The sequence below is a fragment of the Gallus gallus genome, chromosome 4 (genome assembly GCF_016699485.2).
Source record: "Gallus gallus isolate bGalGal1 chromosome 4, bGalGal1.mat.broiler.GRCg7b, whole genome shotgun sequence".
In the NCBI taxonomy this organism is placed as follows: domain Eukaryota; kingdom Metazoa; phylum Chordata; class Aves; order Galliformes; family Phasianidae; genus Gallus; species Gallus gallus.
Window position 1 is genome coordinate 59,358,906 of NC_052535.1, and position 21,969 is coordinate 59,380,874.

General features: G+C 40.4%; 1 protein-coding gene across 1 annotated transcript in view; it reads right to left on the reverse strand.

Annotated features, from left to right (window-relative positions):
* Positions 1–21,969, reverse strand: part of TSPAN17 (tetraspanin 17) — an 81,897-nt gene that overhangs the window by 59,256 nt on the left and 672 nt on the right. The window lies entirely within an intron of this gene.

Below are 21,969 nucleotides of genomic sequence, written 5' to 3' on the forward strand. Positions count from 1 at the left end.
TCTCAAACTCAGCTTCACTCCTCCCACCCATTCTCACTAGTTGATCATTCAGTTCAACCAGGATTACCATCTCCAAATCACTCCCTCACTCTCACTGCATCAACATTAACATTGCAACAACTGCCTATCCCTCCCATCGGGCTAAACAAAAACACCAACAGAATGGCAAATGGAAAACAATAGTTTTTACTTATTTTTTGGTCACCCTCCCCCCACCCTTGAGCTACTTCACTGACATGAATACCATCTCAAGAAGTGCACTCTCACCCCATATTCTGTTTGTAATTACCATTCCAAGTAATTCAAAATAAAATGCTGCTACAAATACATATCTGCAAGTTGCTCAGTGTGGATGACAAACAAGTCACCATTACTAAAAAAAACCATCAGTTTCTTTTAGTATGCCCGGAACAGGAACAGATACACTAGTTTCACTAGAGAAGCTATTACAGCACAGAAACTTCGATACCACTACCGAAGGAAATATAAATACATCAGGGTGTTGCACAGCTGTGTGAAAAAACACACCCTTGTGCCATTCTGGTCAATAAAGATGTTTTTGAAAACTCCAGCTTATTCCCCTTTAAAGCCTTTCACCAACAGAAGAACAATGCTTCCAGACAGGCAGCATTCTCCATACAATAACTGTTCTCTACTATACCAGGGCATTTGTTGCCTAGGAAACATGAAAAAAAAGAAAAAAAGACAAAAAGTATCTAGCATGTTAAATATGCAAATAAACTAGGTCACACCAACCATATTTCACTCAACAGAGCAAAGAATTCACAACTCATATGTTGAAGCACAGCATTAGTTTTCCAGTAACTGCTCAAAACTAACCAAGCTTTATTCTTTCATGGGCACCTCTGAAACATGCTGCTTCTAATGACTAGCAAGGAGGAGTTTCAGTGAGAAAATATGCGTTGCTTTAACACCAAGAAAAAAAATATTCTTAATGCAAGTGCATTTGTACCAGACAGATATCTGCAAAGCCTACCAAATCCTGAGCAAAGCAAGTCACACCAAACCAAAGCCTGTTATTCCAGTCCAAAACTTAACCAAACACTTCGCAAGTTTTCATCATGTTTATCTATAGCCTGTAAGAGAGCTAGTCAGAGCAATTGTCTTCTTAACACACAGACCAGGCCAAGCCTCACCACAGGAGGATGATAAGGAAACAGAATGGAGCAAATGACTCTTTTGAACAATTCTTTTCCGTGTTCTGAAGCAGTTGTTTCCCAGGTTTCCTTTAAAAATAGACAGGGTCCAGCAAAGGGTGAGCAGGTCGGTCTCAAAGAGAAAAAACACTTGTGCCTATGCTTTCTTAAAAAGCCCTCAAAATCCCACTTGCTTCAAGAGAATTCTTATTTTGGAGAAGAAAACCGAAGTGCCAAGCCACAAGATAATATTTTTAATAATTTGCTTTTTATTATTACACTTTGAATGACATTACAAGAATATTCCAGGTGAGAAGGAAAAGCATATTTATCTGTTATTTACAGCACCTGCAGTAGCACCCACAGGCAACATAGGCAAGCACCACTAACCCAAATCAAGCATAACAAAAATCAAAACCTCACAGTCAGCCTGCCTGACAGCATGGCAATCTCCTAGCACAATATTAAATGAACAAAGCATCCTGTGTTATAGAAGGACCATGCCAGCAAGCCTAAAAACTGTCAGCTGGATCATACCAGTATCATTTTCCAGAATAATGAATTCTATACTACAGCTACGCACTCCCTTTCTGACTCTGAGCTACTGCTAAAGAGTCTCTTCAGCTCATATTAGAAAGTGAGCTGTAACAGAAGTGCACTGGTCACAGCTGAGAGCAGAACGAATATTGCCTGGAAAAGAAAGCTATTTATATTGCTTCTACAGCCTTTACAAATCTCAGTGTAACAGCAGGCAAGTACAGTCTACCAAGTACTTCAGGTACCGCTCCTGATTTTCTAGCCTGCAAAAGAGACATAGCTTGAACATCAAAGGCAGGTGCCCTCATGACCTCTCGACATCTGTTTTGTTAGCTACGGTATTAAGTAGGAAAAGGATGCAGACACACTGCTCAGTCCTCTTCCTCACCTTTAACGGATAACACAAACAAAGCTATGTCAAAAGTTCAGGGAAATGTTATTTATTTAATCAGCCAAGGAAGGACGGGAAGGAGCTTTATATAAAAGCCTATCTTCTGAACCCAAAAGAAAGTCCAGCAGAACTGGCACATAAAAAATACGTTCAAAGATGATATAATTTCAGAGCCAAAAAAAAGAAGTTAGCAGCATCAGCTGACAGAAGTGGTTCAATTCCTACAACTAAATTTATGAGTCCTCAGCAATCTTTCTGGGTGCCTCACCACACCTTAAACTTTTTCTATCACAGTACTGATTTGGGCTGATCATTATTAAGCAGAAATCTATGTGCCTTTCTATCACCACAATCAGAAGGCCAGTGCACGCAGTATTTCTCATTCTCTCTATGCTGAAAGTTTACTGTTTAAAGAGAAAAAAACAAAACATAACATAGCAATAGTCTGTTAAAACAGCAACTCTCCAGATGAATAGCTAATAAAGAGCAACTTACTCAATCCAAGTGCTAGCTGGCAAGTTCACATAGAGACCTGGCATGGTTGGGGTGGTGTGGGGATCCCAGGAAAGAGCTATCAAGACCTACAGAACTATCCTGCCACTGTTCCTCTGCAAGGATGCTGCACAGACACTCGCTCTCCCACTCATCCTGATGTACCTGGCATAGAGATACAGGATATCAGCGTGCAGGGCTATTCATTCAGCACATGTAAGTAACATTAAATCTACTGAAGAAAAAAAAACCACACACTTTTGTGTACGTTGGTTTGCTTTCACGTAACAGCTTTGCTCAATCTCGCCCTCTTGCCTCAGCAGCAAGGTAGCTCGCAGTAGCCTTATTAGCAAGGTAAAAGGAGCAGCGTGAGCAAGTCCCAATCCTGCTACCTCCCTCTCCAGAGCTTTAAAATCAATTGCATTTTTAAGAAGTTAGCACACTTTAATGCAACACAAGTGTAGAGAGAAAGAGGGGGAAAGAAAGAGGGGATGGTAGGGTTCTAAGCTTAGGTAAGTTTAATTTTTAGGCTTTCACAATGCAGAATATTAAGTATGACTAAATGAGATAGCATATGCATTCATTCAGGAGAGTTATCTGAATTACTGGCATTTGTTCACTGCTTCCAGATTTGAGGAAACAGACACTAAGAAGCCTCAGTAACAGCTTTATCCTAAACCATTTCAATCTATTTAGTGAATCACCCGAACTTAGCAAGAGTAATCAGCTCCTCCCCATCTAACCCTGCAACAGCATAATCCTACTCCGAGCAGTGGTTACTGAATTTTAATTGAAATCACTGGAAGAAGTGAAAAATGCTGTAAAATTCATTTGTTAACAGTCAAAGACTCAAGAAGGTACTGTGAAAGAATTTCCCCCACACACTTCTTTAAAATTAATTAACTATACTGCTCACCCAAGGGACTCTGGGTAAAAAAAAGCAGCAATTTTCCACCCGTCTTGGAAGACCATTCACCTCAGTGTCAAGCTTTAAAAAGAGGACTTTTTGAGCCTCTGCGTCTGTCACCACACATGAAAACTGAATAAAGAAATGTGAACACCGATCCTGCTTCTTTTGCATACACTTGAGTATTGCATGTAGCTGCAGTAGGCATCAGTGAAGATGTTCCAGATACCTAACATATGAATGGGGGAATGGAAAGTGAGCCTAAGAAGCAGTGCTGCATTAGCAGGCTGCCTGGCGAGGCCACTGTTCCATTAAGCAGCAAGGAGGCAGTTAAAGCACTCAGCAGTTGACTCCAGAGGTATTTTGTTCAAAGACATTAAAATAAATCTGATTATGAAGGTAGTAATGGCATTTTGTTCTTGTTAAGTCAAATTGGTAGATATAATAGCAATTCCATGGTTGGTCCCATGATTATTTCTGAGTATTACTGCATGCTTATACAACTTCCAGGACTACTGTGATATCGTTAAAGAAAAACTTAAAAACAGGGAAAGTTTTCAAAGAGCACTCACAACATTCAGAAATCTGTGATTAGCATGCAACGTGGACTTCAGCATGCTGTATTATCAATGAGAAATTCCTATCAGCCTCCTTCTGTTACAGCTGCTTTCGATGATTGTCACAGCTTCTGCTGCTTTTGAAAGTTTGCCTAATTCTTTTTCCTGTGAACTAAGCCTTGCAAATTAGGACTCTTCTTCCACAGTGCACAAGGGCAGTGCCAGTGACTTCTAGGAAGGTTTTTTAAGTGCTTGAAGTCCATCCTTGTCCAGCTCTACCCTAAGTAGGTCTTTACAATAAATGAAATTGATGGCTATGCTTAGCTTTATTAAAGAAAAAGTTCTGAAAAAACGTTGTCAAGTTATTCCCTTACTGTATCATCTACAATAAAGTACCCTAACTTACAAGCATACTGAACCAAAGAACATCTACTATGTTCAAGGCACACAGGATAAAAACATCTAAAAAGAGCCCCACTCACTGCCAAAAACCTGTGTACACAGCTTGGTCAGGATGCCCGCATAACCAACCTCGTGGCATTCTACCCCTCCATCACGTATGCCCCTCTTCCCTGTAGGAGTTAGAGATGCCCCATATAAACAGTGTAAGATATCAAGCTTTAAGAAAATACAGCCCTATCAGAGAAAAGACTCCACTCGCTGCTGTGCCTTCAGTCACAGGCACACAATAGCAATATAACGGTTCTACTGATTCTAGAACTCTACATGACCTCATGGGAAGAAGGGGAAAGAAATCCCCCGTATCCCCTGGGCCTGTATCTCCAGCATACATAAAAAGAGCAAAAATAGTCTGTTTTTCCAGAAATTATGAAAAGGAAAAGGATTTGAGCTTCTGATGAAACCCACGCTGATAATGCTTTTCTCTACAAACTGCTCAGACACTCAAGTACATAAACCATTTGGAGTGACTGGATTGCTGCACCTATTCAGCCCAGCGTTATGACAGTGACTGATACAAATGCAGAGGAAATCCTTGAGAAAAAAAAAGAAAGCCAAGTGAAGATGATGCAGAAGGTCTGATTTGCCACTGCAGTGTCAGCCAAGAGTGGCCACAGGAGACCTCTGTATTTTAATTTATGCTCTCTCAGTCAGGCTGAGGAGCAGCAGCTGCTGCAGCGAGCAGCAGAGAACGTGTGGCTGTCAGCAGAGCAGACAGGAGGGCAGTCCTTATGCCCACTACCCCGTGGAGAGAAGAAAGATAGCAGGAAAAGATTTCCCCAGCAGGGACCCCTCACTACAAAACCAGATTTTGGCTGGCAAGAGCAAAAGCTCGTCAGCGTTCATCAGAAGCAGGAAAACAAAGCAAAAGCAGCAGGAAAAGACAGACAGATAGAAAGACAGAAAGACAGACAGACAGAAAGAAGTGTAACATCTTAAAGTACACTGCAGAGCAGGGTATGATGCAAAACAGTTACACACCAAGCTCCAAAGATGGAGAGGAAATCAAAAAGAAAAAAGAAATCCCCACACTCAAAGAAAACTTAAAAACAAAAACCAACCACCAAACCCTGCCAGCTAAACTAAATAACATGCCTTTAAATGATAAGCTTTAAAGTGTTTTGTTCTATTGTCCAAGTTTTCATTGAAGTACCTCTAAAATAGATCCCATGCAGCAAACAAAAAAAGACATCAGCTTGAACAGCTTCTAAACTGTTTACTCAGGTCTATTCTTCTAAACAAAGGTTTCCTACAGAAACAGGAATTTAGATTAAAATGTTATTTACCTGGAAATCCAGTTTCTGCTGGGATCAGACCATGGACCTGGGAACAAGAACTTTCAAAGGCATTCAGAAGCACTCTTTTCTCAGTGAAACAGAAAGTCTCCAACACTGTAAGCTTGGTTATTTTTTCCAAGGCTAGTAAACTAGCTTATATCTGAAATGCATCTTCCACCTCTGCAGTCAGCTCACTTTAAAGGATCCATTTTTTTCTCTAAAAGCATACACCGTCGGATAATATAGTCCTTGCCTCCTCTTTGCTCAGTCAGATAGAAGTAATCACCTACGCCACTTCTGTTCTTCCTCCCCTCCCACAAATACTGTGCAAGTAAACAAGAAAAGCGTAGCTTACTTACATCAGATGCCAAACGCTATGGTAAAACGTAAGATGACTTCTACAAATTTGTCTTGATTAAAGAATACACTTGTGCTACAACGCAATCTTGTGGACTTTGGAATGTCATACCTATACAACACCAATGAGTTCACTGTCCCTTCTGACCACCAACTTACTTCACGCAACACCTCAGTATCACACCCTGCACGACACCAGTCTCTGCTTCGAAGACGGCCTAGGCAGCACTCCCCAGAATCCGCAAGTATGCTTACAGACCTCCTCAAGGCCCAGACAAGGCACAAGATTTCCACTTTGTTCCACTATCAGGCAGAAAAGATGCTGGTTCAGGACTCCGTTTGCTAAATGACAACTATCACAAGAACAGAGAAGAAAGGCAAACTTCAAACATAAACAGAGCTACGTTCCTTCCACCCAACAAGATATATTTAAACAAAAATAGCTTCTATCTAAAGCTTCTGCTTCAGAAAGGTAGAGTTAAATCAGACCATAATGGATTATAACATGCAGGTTTAAACGAGACATTAAGAACAGGCAAGTTTGAAACAGTGCTGAATAAAGGAGATTTGTACTACCTACACAAGACTACAACACAAGTGCTTACAGATCTGTGAAACAGCCAAAGTGCTTAACTAAACTGACTGCCAACTGTGTATTAGTCTTCCTTCCAAAACATTGGATAGATGATATGGCTGAGCTTTCACATACTAATAAAAAGAGAGTCTTCAAAATAATTATGAAAGAGGAGAATAATCCGGTGCCTGCCTAAGAATATCCTTCAGATTCATTTGTCTATCACAAAATTCTCATCTTTCACCATACAATTTTATTATTAAATCAGCATCCACGATAACCAGTGTCAGAATAAAGTAATTTTGGTGGGGTAGGCTTGCTTGTTTCTTCCCTTTGGTGGGCAAGGCAACAAGTGGATGAAAAAGGACAGAAGTGTTGGTAACTACAAACCTACATTAAAAACTACCAACAGAAAAACTATTTATTACCAAGGCATAAGAGCAGGTACTACATATACTGCTGTTAAATACACCCTGGGCTGGAAATGGTTAATTCATAACAACTGGAGGAGCTGCGTAAAGATCCAACTAGGTCACCATCTGCGGACTTTGAACTCTTCTTCCCAGCAGTAAGCTTTTTCAGCTGTGACATCCAGCTGCAGTTTCCTTGGACTGGCACACTTATTTGGCTTTATACGCCTCCAACATTTGTAATTCAACCATCGGAACTACTGAAAAGGAAAGCATCCAAAATTCTCTTCTCAGTGGTATTGTATGGAAAAGTCAGGGCTGAGAGAAAAGGTGTTTCAAGTTGCATTTTTCAGATGCAAGACTTTCACTGCAGTTTCAAAAAGGGTAGGTCGATATATTCATCAAAGTTAATAGACTACAATCCACAGAATGCTCTATCACATGCTTGTTGGTACTCCAACCCTCCCTAAAGTAAGCCAAGCTCAATAGAGAAAAGATACAACAAATAATCAGATGTCAAACATTTCATAAAGTCAGATATTTACGGGGCAACCAGAAAAATTCACAAATTAAAATCAATCTAGGTACACCGAATACAAATATCCTAACTCTGGCTACGAAAGGCTGAGAATTCAGAGCATATTCTCTGAGTACTATCACCACCTGTCTGCCTTGTCCTAACACTTCTCACCAGGTATCTGCCACTGGCCACTCTTCAAAGCTCTTCTTAGCTCGTTTCTTTAGCTTGAAGCATTTCCTGATCATTTTAGCAGTAGAGCACAGGGAGGCAAGAAGGGAAGTTTGGTCAGGACACCTCACAGCAGATCATCCAAAAAAGCTTCCAAATAACTGTTCCGTTCAGCCTTGTGCAAGTTTTCATTCTTACATCTCATCAAAATTCAAGAATTCTCTTTTTATTTTAAATGCAAAATGCCTCTTCTTGAAGGCAAAACATTGATCAATAATTATAACCGTATCTGAATTTAAATGAATGTGCAACTATTTTATATATTCTTATTAAAGTAACATAATTCTGACAATGTCAAAGCCATCTTTAATTAAGCACACAAAATGACCCCCAATACTCACTTTGAAACTTCAAGCTGTTACTTCTTTTGCTGCTGGTTTCTTTACCAACGATGATAAACTGTTAGGAACAGTTCACAAACAACACTTTCAGAACCCCACCCTGTTCTCACTCTGAACACTGAGAATTCATTTTAAAATTTCATAACAGTTTACAGAGATCAACCATGAAGTCTGAACAGCTGGCATTAACTCAGGCTAAGCCAGAAAGAAGAATGTGTATTAGACACTTACACATACACCCCAGAGCTCAAGAAAGAAAAGAGTTGAACTTCACCAGCCTTCAGTGAAGTACACTGGAAATGCCATTCCAAGCATACTCACAGTGTGTTATACCAGATATCCTTAACTGTATCAATAATTTAGTTTCCAGATCAATATCTTCTTGTAGTAGCTGTAGCCCTTCAGATTTCAACATACCTGTCACCACTGAGGCCTTCCTAACTCAGTCTGGGATTGGTCTAAGGTATTACTGATAAATTCAGATTTCAGAGTCAGAGATCTTGAGAACAACAGGGGAAGACAACATACCCACAGACTTAACAGCTAATTAAGGTGAGATATTTTCAAGGGACAACGCATTGTTTATAAGGGAACGTGGTGATAGGACAAGGACTGGTAGTTTTAAAATAAAAGAGGGTAGATTTAGAGTAGACATGAGGAAGAAATTCTTCCTTTCAAGAGTGGTGAGACAGGGAAGCTGTGGATGCCCCATCTCTGAAGGCATTCAAGGCCAGGCTGGTGGAGCTTTGGGAAGCCTGATGTAGTGGGTGACAACCCTGCCCATGACAGTGGAGTTGGAACTTCATGATCTGTAAGGACTTTTCTGGCACAAATTGTTCTGCAATTCTACGATTGTTCATTGCTTTTTTAGATGCTGGTCTATCCATAGAAATTACCAATTATATCAAATATTCATTGCAGGGTCAGTGTTAGACAAAAACAGTACTCACACAAAGCCACGGAGCTTTTATTCAAGGCAGTTAAACCAGTTGGTGGTTTCAGCAGCAAAATGGCTTAGTAACTCCCAGAGGTCCCATCCTCACTCTGACGGGTGCATTTTCTCCCACTCTTCACTAGCCCCTCAGCTGCTTTATGAAGCTGTATCTTACACTGAATACTGTTTGTTTTTGCTGGTAGATACACTCTCCTAACAGCCCTCTTTGACTAAAATCTAAGACCTCCAAATTGCCTTTGCATTGGACAGAACTTCAAATGAAAAATATCCCAAAAGTTGTCTTTTCATTACATCTTTCTCATCATTCAGAACACAGTCCATAAATATTTAAATACCTAAAACACTTTCTTTAATTTGTCAACACACAAAGTTAACAGAATCAAGACCATACAACTGATCTTCATAGAAACGTTTTTTCAATTCCTTACTATTAAAACTTCTCTTTAGCTTGTTTTATAGAGTTGTTGGCGCATAATGTTTCTTCACATTCTAGAGAGAGAAAAGCAGGATTCTTTCCCTTAGGAAGCTCCCTTGCACCAAACTTAATCAAAAGGCAAGGCTCAGCACCTCTCCAAAACCTTGAAGCAATTTGTGGATCTGTAGGTTAATGGTATGTTTGAAGATCCCTGACACCAGCAGATTAAGGATTCAGTACAGCAGCCTAAATAATTTCTTGATCTCTCCTGGTGGTATGACCAGTTTAAAAGGAGGGAACGCTAATCTTGTTTTTGTACATACATACATACACACGCACACTAGCAATAAGAATCAGATTTATACTTCTTTAAAGCTTTCCTTAAAGACAAAAAGAAAGGCTAGTTTTCCTGTTCTGTTGCTGTTCTGTGTTTGGGTTTGTTTTTGTGGGTTTTTTTTTTTTTTAGTAGTATTGCAACTATTGCTATTAGTAAACACTATTACTATCTACACATACTGTGTTACCACAAACTACAGGACAATCCAATAGTAGAAGTCAAATGCAGTATTCATCAAGTTCTGCTTTTAGACAGACTGTTTTTCCATTTTCTCTATCAATCACCTAAATATAACCAAAACTACTCTGAGATGCTCAGCTTCCATTCAGCTATAAACTGGTTTTCAGGTTTGATTTATATACATAGCGACTTTTATGCTTTGTTTACAGAAATTCTTTTATTTGCCACATTAGCTTACTCAGGCACCATTAGCAGCAATGGAACATATTTCATGCAGAAGCCATTATCTTTAGCCTAAGATGTTGTTAAAGTTCAGAAGTCATTAACAAAATGTGGTGATTTCTTACATGGCTTAATGGCAGACCACATAAGTAGTGGTACTTAACGGATGGGCATTAGTAGCTCCATTGGACACAGATTTACCATGAAGTCGCTGCTATTACATACGCGTCTGGCAAAAGCCCAATTCAGTACTCAATACTGTACTGGGAATCACTAGTCAAAAAAAACCAACAGTCGTGGCCAGCTTTCTGTCCAGACCAGTGGGAAGGAACATAGCCTGCTCAGACTCTGTAAAGCTATCTCATACAAGCACATAACCACTTCAAAACTAGAGAACATAGACAGAACACTCTGCTTCAACAGCTACATTCTCTCAGCACTACAGGTATTAGGTTCACACGTAGCTCTTGTTATCAAGGGGAAGCTTTCATTTAAATGATCAGGATGGTCAGACAGATACTCCAAGACATAAACCAGCAGAAATGCCTGTCAGGCTCCCCTGTTCATGACAGAGTTTTTTGGTTAAACTAGCTTATTACCCATTTGGTCAGCTCTTAACTACTTAGGCAGTGATATAAGGGCTTCATCTCTTTCCAAAGTTTTTTCCATGTTTTCTTTGAAGGACCTCTTGCAGCTTTCCTCCCACCTCCTTCTTTAATATTTCCTCTTTCACTTTTTTTTTTTTTTAAGAAAAGAGCAAACAACCAAAAAAAAAACCCACCCTCATTGCTTGAAAACCAAGGGTCTAATTATGCAGCTGCCACCAAGTGATTCCCATTGAAGTCCACAGGAGCTGCTCTTATGCTGAGGACAAGGCTCCAACTATTTACAGTGCTGAAAGCCTTTGTGTTCTACACCCTAAGTGGATGAAAGCAAGCTACGCAGGAGGCTCATTCAAAATTAATACTACAGCAGGAAGTGGATGAGGGAAAGGGAAGGCACTTAGTAATTGATCCACTGTTTGTTTTCTGTGAATTCTGAAATGTCTTTATGTACATATTTATTTTGGTTTGTCTTTTTATGTTTGGTTGTTCTTGTTTTGTTTCAAGATAGAGTTTTTAAATGAGGATAAAGTCCTATTAGCAAAACAGTGAAATAATGAAAAAGAGCTCCCTAAGTGGCACTATGATACCAGTAAACGCAGAAAAACATCTGCCCTGAAGGCAGCATGGAGATGGAATAATAGATTTCATTCAGGCATAATATGACTACCTTCCAACTTTCACAAGATTGCATTCTCAAAGTTAAATGCCTGCTGCTTTATGATCAAGACATGGAGAGTTCTGCACTTCTGCTCATCCAGTGAAAAGTTACAAGTCTCTTCTCCCCACCACTCATACAGAAGTCCAGTTCCACCCCACAGTGGAGACAGCCTTTCAGCCTATAAACACCTTAGAACTCCCTAAGCTGGGAGTCTCAATGTACTCACACCAAAATTTGACACCACAACTGCAACACTGCTCTACCCTGCTCTATAAATGTAGTCTGCAGGCATTTTAAGAATAGGGTACACTGGCAGATTGGTACAAGGTGGCCTTTGAGAGAAAATGAAAATCTGACCCTTATACACTAAATAAATAGCAGATCTCACTGAAGCCGACAGCTCTATATAGGTACAAAAAAGTACCTACACCAATTCTCAAAATATTTTGGACTTACTTAGGATGCATCTAAGAGGTGTAGGAGCAGCAAACAGCCATTTTTAATTTCTGTCCTTTAGTGAACAAGGAGCATCACTGTGACTCTGAGCTTCAGAGCCTTTCCATGTGCTCAAAAAAAAAAAAAAAGAAGAAAACAGTATGCTCCTCAAATCCTTGCCATCTTACAGTCTCTGCCACAGCCCCATCCATTCCACCCCACCTGATTCTCCCTGGCTCACACCTGCAGCAATTGCTCACGAAGCTAAAATGTGAAACTGTTTACATCAGAGCCATAGCAGTGGGTATTGCTTTGATATTCATTAGGCTTGTGAATTGATACATCAACTAAGGAAACATTACCCATATAAGGCACTATCTGCAAGGTCTTGAATCAACACTGAGGCTTGCTGTTTCAGAAGGAGATGCTTAGGTATCACATGGAAAAAAGGCAATTTATCATAAAACAAGCTGTTTGTCAAGTAAAAAAAAATTGTCATATAAACAGATACCAAAAAAGCTAGTGCTATTTGTTACTTCCTGACACTTTCCTGCTGACTTCTGGCTGGCTCAAGTAAGAGTCAGCAAGCAGCACCTACACAAAGGCCTCTCAGAGCACTGTATTGATCATACAGGGGTTACTGTGGGCTAACCAAGAGCACAGAATCCAGCTGACATTTGGGTTCCAGGAGAAAGGAGTAAGAAAAGGCGCAGACAAACAGGGGAATGCAACAATGAGAACAGCCTCTGACTGAAAGCTGGAATGGATCATGAACTGAAAGGAGGGCAAAACCAACATCAATCAGGTACTCACAAGAGGCTTCATAATTTATCCATGAAGTAATCAGCTGTTACAGATAAGCAAATTGCAGGTGGTGGTGGAGTTGACTATAACTCTGACATCACTTACTAAGCAGGGCATTTAAAACACCCATGAAATTCTGGATGAGAATGAGTTCACTGGAAACCTCACCTACATACAACATTCTTGGATAGGGAGGGCTGATAGCAATAGCTTCTGTCCTCACAGCTGTCCCTTTGCCTCTGTCAGAGTTTAGCACCTCTGCAGCACAGCTGATAGGGTCATGCATCACTGCGGGACAGGAAAGGACTACAACAGAAAACAAGAAAGGCTAGATGAGAGCTTCGACTTACCTACTACAGTGTCAAGAACCCTTCAGTATCTCTCTCATCAAAACTGGTATTGGTTTCCTCTAAAATATACAGCTGTTAACTGCATCTATTTAGGAGCTACTTTCAGAAAAGAGAAGGAAAGCAGAGTCCAGCAAGGATATAAATCACATAAAAATGTAAGTGGCCTACGTCCTTAAGTCATGTAGATTAGTTACTAGCATGGAAAAAGATTTTGTATCATGAAATCTTGATTCAGATGCAACTATAAACCTTCAGACTACCCAAGCAGGAATTATCAGAACAACAGGACATATTTGAAGAGAAATAAGATTGCTTACATAGAAAAGAAAGTAGTGCTTTTCAGCCATACTCAGAGCTGTGTGGCTGAAACAGGAACACCACTGATGACAATCTCAGAGCTTCCAGGAGCAGCAGAACAGTGGAATACAACCAGTGGAAGATTAGCACAAAAAGGCCTTCTTTCCAGGTAACAGAAGTTAGATGAGTTTCCAGTCTCTTCAAGTCCTGCTTTTAGGCACATAGGTCAATAAATTTCTGCTCTTATAAGTCAATATTTTTGTTTCCTCCATATGTATACAGAGTCTATTCTCTATATAAAGTATGTGTGCACACGTATATATTGATATCTTGCTACATGCTCACTACATATATTTCCCACCATTAGATACTGACTAACCTGTTTGCAACAGAGCCATCAAAAAGGACACTCAGAAGTGGATAATGATGATAAACATTCCCTGCTCTTCAGAGAGCAAATCATTTGCCACCCCTTCCAGGAGACTGCTCCAATAAAGTACCTTATTACAGAGTGGCAGCGTTTGGCATAACATTTGCAGGAAGAAAAAAGAAATCAGAGAAGTTTGTGATGAAGCTGTACACTTGCATTTAAGTTCACACTGAGTTCACATTACAGGCAAGAAAACAAAACACTGCAGAAGACATGCAATTCAGTGGGAGGGAAAAACAGAGAACCTGCTCTCAGAAAGATAAATGTACTCCTTATGCAGACGTACACAAAGCAAAGGTGTCCAACAGGGAGAACCTGTGCTGCGGGCTCTGACAAAACAACAGCTGGGAGATCTGCTCAGAGTGCCACCTCTCACAGTACTGCTGCATCTTTGCTTAGGACACCAAAGTTTGGTTGAGAGAATCTGCCCTCTTGGCATAGAGAAAGAGTCCTGACACAAAATAACATTTTGCATCACAGAAGATTTGTGCCTAAATCAAACTAAATTAAGCTGGCCTCTCATTAAGGGTAAGCCACCAATGCTAGGAAACACCCAGTAGGCTGAATTACTGCACGCAGCCTTGCAATTTCATTTATCCCACACTCATCACCCTGTAACAATAGGAAAAGCTACTGAGTATATGATAGCAGATAAACAAAGGTTTTAACTCCTTAACATTATAGTCAGCAAAACAGAAGCCTCTACAGAGCCAAAATATGTCATATATCTAAAGGCATCTAGTTTCCCTTCTTACTTTGAATACAATATACAAAGAAGCACTAGACACTTCTAGGCACAATTTTTCTTGCCTCTTATGGGGAAAAAAAAAGAAACATTTAGGAAAAAGCTGCTACAGTCCTTTGATTTTTGTGCAAGCAGTACTGCTGTTGAGAAAACCAGACAGCAACAGGTACAGAATAGGCAGTTTTCTTAATATGTATTTGCCTTGTTGCAAAAAGAAGACAAAAAGAAGACTAAAAGTCCTCTATCACCACACATCAGGAACTTTGCTTGAAATGATTTTCAATATTATTTGATGTAATGGAGCCTTCACTAGGGATTTTCAAGGCCGGGAAGAGGCATATTGATTTTTCCCCAGTTCTGTGGGAAATTGACAGTTCATTCATAAGATCCTCTGTGTGTGCTGAAATGCTTATTCTAAATGCTGTCCAGAGGAAAGCAACTGGAAAGCTGAAACATTAGCTGAAGGTGGAGATTGATGTGTATTAAGATAAATACTGCTACTGTCATTTGCCTCATTTGTTTTCTACAGCTGAAGGAGTGGGATCTGACTGTTCTGAGCATCTCCACAAGTCAGGCCATCTGGAGGTTATATGAGATCACACTGAGTCAGAGTTTGATACCAAATCAAGCTCCCTTGACTGCAAACCCCAATGTGTCAGTGACATTTTCAAATGTGAGTGCAAAGGGGAATGTGAATAGCTGTAGATCTTGGTTACAGAAGCAGCCGCACACAGGGCACTGAGACAACAGTGACAGTCACCCCAGCCCATTCTTCTACTTGTGCAAAGTCCCATTGAAATCAGTGGAAATCCACATCCACAGGGAGCCAACAGGGAACATATTTTTTGGCAGGAGCAGCAGCAGACTCACAAGAAATGGGATGTTTTCCAAACTTGTACAATAGTAACAATGGAAAATAAATTAGGCCTCAAAACAGTAAAGAAAAATCTATGTTTTCCTGGATCTTGCACTGTAAAAGTACACTAAGATGCAATTCAATGCATTAGGAAAAACAAAACAAAATAAAAAATCCCACACAACTTCTCTTTTTTTTTTTTAATTCTTTCTTGCACTGCAGAAATATTTTTTAAGTTTTAGTATGGAAAAAAAAATACGAAAAGAACAGCGTGAAAGTACAAAGTCACTACAAAATCCTAATCATGAAGTCATGTATTTAGAAGAGTTAAAGCCAATTTCCTTTACTGGAATGCACCTCTATGGTTAATGGTGACAGTCACTTCTGGGTCACTACTAACAGAGCTGGGTTGCCTACATCAATAAAACAATTAGAATACAGGCTGCTAGCCATGTATTTGAGAAATGTGTGGCATATTTTGGGCAACACAAAATACAAGGCTGAACTTACCCTGTAGCACTATACTTTAAGACTGAAATTCCCTGCCTGGAGGAATTTGGTCACATTTCTTTGGGTCAAAAATATTCTTTCACCCCTTATTCTAACTGGAAGCGAAACAATATTCTAAATGCCCATAGCAGATCTTCACTGGTTTCTGCCCTTGGTTCATAGGAGTAGAAACTGTTGAGGTACCTACCTAGAGTGAGCATTTAATGATGCTCTGAATTTCTAGACTGTAGTGACCCTGGTGTAAAAACATTCTATAATGCTCTATCTACAAGAAGTCTATTTGTAGCAAGGGAACCTGAAGGAAAGTATCCTGAAAGTATTTCACTAATTGTAACTTAAGTGTCTTATCCCCAACTAATTACTACCTACTGCATCTTACAGAGTTTAAGGAATAAAGAATTAATTAAATTTTGCTAAAAAGTATGAAAGAACTTCAGGGTTATTGTAATCTGAAGAACTAAATGCAAGAGTGTTTAAAAACAAAGTACATACTTGGAAACTCCTCTGTACTGGAGAAGACAGAAGTTCCTTACATTTTTCTTATTTCCACTTCCCACGTAGGACAAAAGAAAAAAAAAATCAATTTGAAAACTACCCCTACATCTATTTGCACTACCTGATATGGGCTCAAAATCCACTTTCTTCCACAGCATAGCTGCTGCTTGCTTTCCCTGTGTGCCTTTGTATCATATGGAGTAGTTGAGTATGCACATACATGATAAATGTATTATTGAAGAGTCCATCACAAAGAGGTTATCTTAGTGAATTAGGGTGGTATGTTCACTTTCACTGAATCATAGAATCACCAAGGTTGGAAAAGACCTCCAAGATCATCCAGTCCAACCATCTACCTATCACCAACATTTCCTATTACACCATGACCCTTAGTAACACATCTAAATGTTTCTTGAACATCTCCAGGGATGGTGACTCCACCACCTCCCTGAGCAGCCCATTCCAGCACCTGACCACTCTTTCAGAGAATAATTTTTTCCCAATCTCCAACCCAAACTTCCCCTGGAGCAACTTGAGGCCATTCCCTCTGGTCCTATTGCTACTGACATGGGAGAAGAGGCCAACCGTCACCTCACCACAACTTCCTTTCAGGTAGCTGTGGAGAGCAAGAAGGTCTCGCTTGAGCCTCCTCTTCTCCAAAGAAGGAGACTCCCTGAGTCTCCTCTTCATCAATCAGTGTACTGGAACAGGGACCTACTGCCTTTATTAGGAAAAAAATATAAACTGTTTCACTTGCTGAAGTACTCTGCTGCCTCTGCACATACTCAGGATGTTGCTCATCAGCTTTTCTCTGGCCGGAACACTAAAGATCCAAAATGTACTCTCAGCACTCTGCAGTAGATGTGCCATCAGGTGAAACTGGTCAATCAAGGTGGGAGTCTGCTAAAAACGTTTACCAAATCCATCTCTACAACAGAATTGTGTAAGCTGCATTTAATAGTTCCAATAATGTTAAGCATGTGGAAATCTAACATAACACAGTAAATTACACAATTAACCACAATCAGTGCTTTTTCTCCAGTTCTGAGTCTTGTATCCTTAGGCTTTTTCATTCTTCTGCAAACCCCCAAAATAAAAGAGCTTAAAACAATAACATATTTACAAGCAACTAGTTTGGGCAACACAAATACTTAGGAAGGAGACAGCTTCATCCATGTACCTCATGTCATTCTTTCTGAATAACCAGTGATACGGCCTGCTACAAAGTTACTTACAGAAGGCAGAGCGCACAACGTACTTCTGTATGCATTTAAAGGGCTGTGGCTGTGTCTGCTCAAAGACCTACCGAGGAATTCAGAGCTCCCGAACTCACAACAATGCATCTATTTTATCAATACGTACAATGTACATTGCTACCCTCCAATGTTACAGAACAGTTATACATTTTCTGCAGACAAAACCGGTCTGTTTCTGGCAGGACCATTTATGAAATGCTCCCCAAGTTACTGGTGATACTAAATTTTAAAATAATAACAATAATAGTAAGTTGATTATTAAAAAAAAAAATGGGTGGGGGGAGGGAGGTGGAGAGGAGTGAGGGAGAAGTGATCAGAATGTCATTCACTTCCATTGCAAATATGTAAAGATCAGTTGTTATAGAATGCATTTGAAGGCCGCATGGAACAAGTCTTGTGTAGATTTATTTTTTTGTTTTTAAAACCAATGCGGCAAGGCAAAATTACATAACAAGAACTTCCTTCGTGGATGTCTGAAAAGTAGCTGGCATGAGAAAATGATCTTCTACCCCTTTGAAAACAAACTACCAACAACGTACAAAACTCAATAAACAGTCTATTTCTTGTCCCTCAAAGGTCAGTGCACTTTTCCAACACTTTTCCCACAATACACTTACATAACTTCATTCAGTTTTCTTTCTGCTGTCTTCTGGTAATTCAGAAGACTATTTAGACCCCCATACGGTTATGCTCAAAACCAGCACGTGTCAAGCAAAGTAAAATATAAATCGTGACTTGCAATATTCTGATGTATTGTAATGGCAGCACATCACATGGCTTAAAGCCAATCATCGGATAAAGTAAAGGTTGCAGCCTGAGGAGTCAATGCTTTCTATACATTGCTCCTATTAAGTTAGGGTCAGTGACTTCCAGCTGACATGGAAATTCCAATTTAAATGACAGTATATATTCATAGATCCCATCAAGCACAGAAAGGAATATAAAGCACCTCTTGGAACTAAAAGTCAGTTTAAAACTGTCTTGCAGAAGTAAAAAAGTAAGAAGGGGAAATGGTTCTTGTCTTTCCAGAAGCAAATTGAACTACTTTTATTTTTTGCATTACATCTTTGACATTGTTCTACATGGAAGGCTACATGGGGTGAGGGGAGATAAGTAGGTAAAGAACGCAAGTAAACAATGAAATTGTTTTCTTTTAACTTGCACTATGACTTCAGGTCTTCTCTAGCTCAGAATACATTACAATTCACCTTGATAAAGACATAGAGGCTCACAGCAAAGCACTGACTATTCCACCGGCCTAGAAAGGTAGCAAACATCATGTGGTGCTTTCACACAGGCATTATGCTGGCCAAGTTAACGCACAGGAGTATGCCCTAATGAACAATCAGCAGAATGGCAGCTGAGCAACAGAAAAAAAAGCAAAACACTGAATTCTACTTTTTCATCACGATATATTTGTGCCCATTTGGTCTCAGTTCCTAAACATTACCCTGGCAAATGCCAAGCAGGCACTTCCACAGAGCACTGCAACCTCGAAACGCTCCGAACAAGCACTGTCGGTGAATTTACCTGCTTCTTAGAATTGGACGCCAAAAAAAATGAAATTAAATTGGCAAGTATACCTAGAACATGAGTTACCACAGTCTTGGAGGATATAGTTCTCTTCTAAAACATTATGAGACGCAGAGACAAGGGCAAGTTGCCTGGGGTGGAGCACGGCTATCTCCATAAGAGTATCGTGTCACCTTTCCTTTAGTCACAGCTAAAGACACAGCACTAGAGTGCAACTTTCCATACCAATTATTCCAACAGATCAGCTGTGGTTTTTCCTTTTTAGGGAGAAAAATAACATATTAGCACAAGATAAAAACAACAGAGAAAAAGATCTGATATTTATTTTGCCTTTTTTCTACAGCATACAAAGCCCCAATTTGTGTATTTTTGTAATACCTTCCGTTTAACTAGCGTATGCAATTATTCCCCACTAAATTTCAGCAGATCTACAATATTTCTTCATTCGAGGCACGGATAATTTTCTTGTCAAAACCATTACTCTTCCAACTCAGTTCTCTTTATTTTTAGACCATTGTTTTATGATGCATAATAGAGGGTATTTTTTCCGTTTGTTTTCATTAAAATTTTAAAAGGTTATGTTAGAACCAGCACATAAGAAAGCTGCAGAAGTTTTAACAAAGGTGTTCCACATATCTAAATGTCTACAAGATCCCAGGAGAGTGTCACTGGGATAACGCAATGACCTCTTTATCATCTCAATCTATTTATAAGGACTACATTAGTGGCTATGTTTGATGCTCGCTTTCTGTGAACATCCAACCAAGCCTGCAATTTTTCTTTACAGCTTTTCTGGCCCAGTTTCACGATAGAATATTAAACAATTTGCTATTAATTCCATAAAAACTTTAAAATATATTCTGCATGAGTCGCTGTCTCACTTCCCACCATGGTAACAAATGCAGGCTTCCTCATAAAAAAGATAACAGAAGAAATGACTGAAGTCATATAAAGTGCTTTTTGAGCCTGGATCTCATGCTGCTTAGCCAAGGACACCAGACGATTTGCACTTTGCAAAACAGGTAATCTGTAAGCAAGGGCCACACAGCAAGCAAATGGCAGAGCGGGCGATGCGCTCAGGTCATCGGATTACCACACCAGCAGTACAAAGCCATGTGGCCCAGCGAGATCTCCTTTAACCGATTCACCGTGCCACGCAAAAGCTGCACACGCCAACCTCAACAGAACCGGAATGAGAAAACAACCAGCCACTAAGTACTGAGAAGATACCGCTTCCCTATTTCCGCCATGTGCAAATTAGCCTTCAGAGAATGAAGCGAACAAAGTGATAGGGTATCTATCTCCTTGCGTGCCTGGTGGAGCAAGATAACACACTTTTGTGTGTTTCATCATAATCTTCCTTCTTTGGTTCAAGGACACGTCACACAAATGCTCCTCATACTGCCCTGCTCCCTGCTAAAATGTGTTCTCAGCAGTGAACGCCCATGAGAATCAAAATGAAAAAACAGATGAGGGAAGAGAGCCACAGCAAACTCAACCATTAAACTTGAGCAGATCATAAAAACACATCAGCTACTGTAGGGTCAGGATACTCATCTGCAACAACTCATCACCACGGGTCTTGTTCTTAGGCCAAGCGAACTTTGACATAAAGGTATGCAAACTGCTGTCAACTTCATTCTAGCAACATACCTCCTTGATTAAGGAAAGATATTTCACTGCAAGAGCATCACTGATCAAAAATCCTGTCCCTCCAAATCATCCACTCCAGGCATCTTTACTTCCCAGGCACACATGCATGAGGGGAGCTACAAGTCCTTATTAGCCAGGTAAACACCGAGGTGATAATTGCAAGCTCGGTATTGGCAAGGTTTCTCTCCTTCATTCTTCATCACTTACATTCATGAAAAAAATGGTGGTGGCGGGTTTTTTTTTGTTTGTTTGTTTGTTTTTAATTGACCCAAACCACCTTTACAGTCCAAAGACGCCAATATACCAAATACGTACCCAACCTGTTTTCAGATTCCTTTAGAAAGCCATTCACCCTGCTGGAGTTCACACACATTTGCTACTGCTAACTGGAATGCCTCACGAAAAGAGGGGACTGCACACGTAAGAGCCTTCACCCAACTTTCATGTTCTACACAGTGCTAAGAACTCACTGTCCACATACACCTGACATCAACCGTTCACAGCTTCACCCTGTGCTTCCAAAATTTGGAATTGACACCCAAAAGAAGCTACTTCTCCTCCAAACCCAACACATTGAGAAGATGCTAGAAACGCTAACCTATGCGGGTTACATTCCACCATACGGCTCTGCCTGCTCCATGCCCGGTGCCGGAACGGGGCAACGCGAGCCTGTGGTGCGTGCAGTGCCCCCCGGGGAGACGGGTGGCTGAGCCGCTGCCTCCCTCCCGGTACCGCTCCGTGCTGATCGCTGACCAGAATAACGCCGTTCCACGCACAGCTCGGCATTGTGTAACCGTTCCTGCAACGGCACCGCTCGCACAACTTGAGCTTTGATTTCTTGCATTGTGCGCGTACGTATTTTAGTACAAATTATCCCCACGAAGGCACGGATCCATCCCTTCCCCAGGCCTGCGTGCCTGGCAGCTCCCCCACCACAAAGCAGTTGGGGGCTGGGGGGGGGGGGGAGGTGAGGGGAAGAAAAAAAGGGGGGTTAAAAAAGCAAGAAGCCCCTCGGCACCTACAACA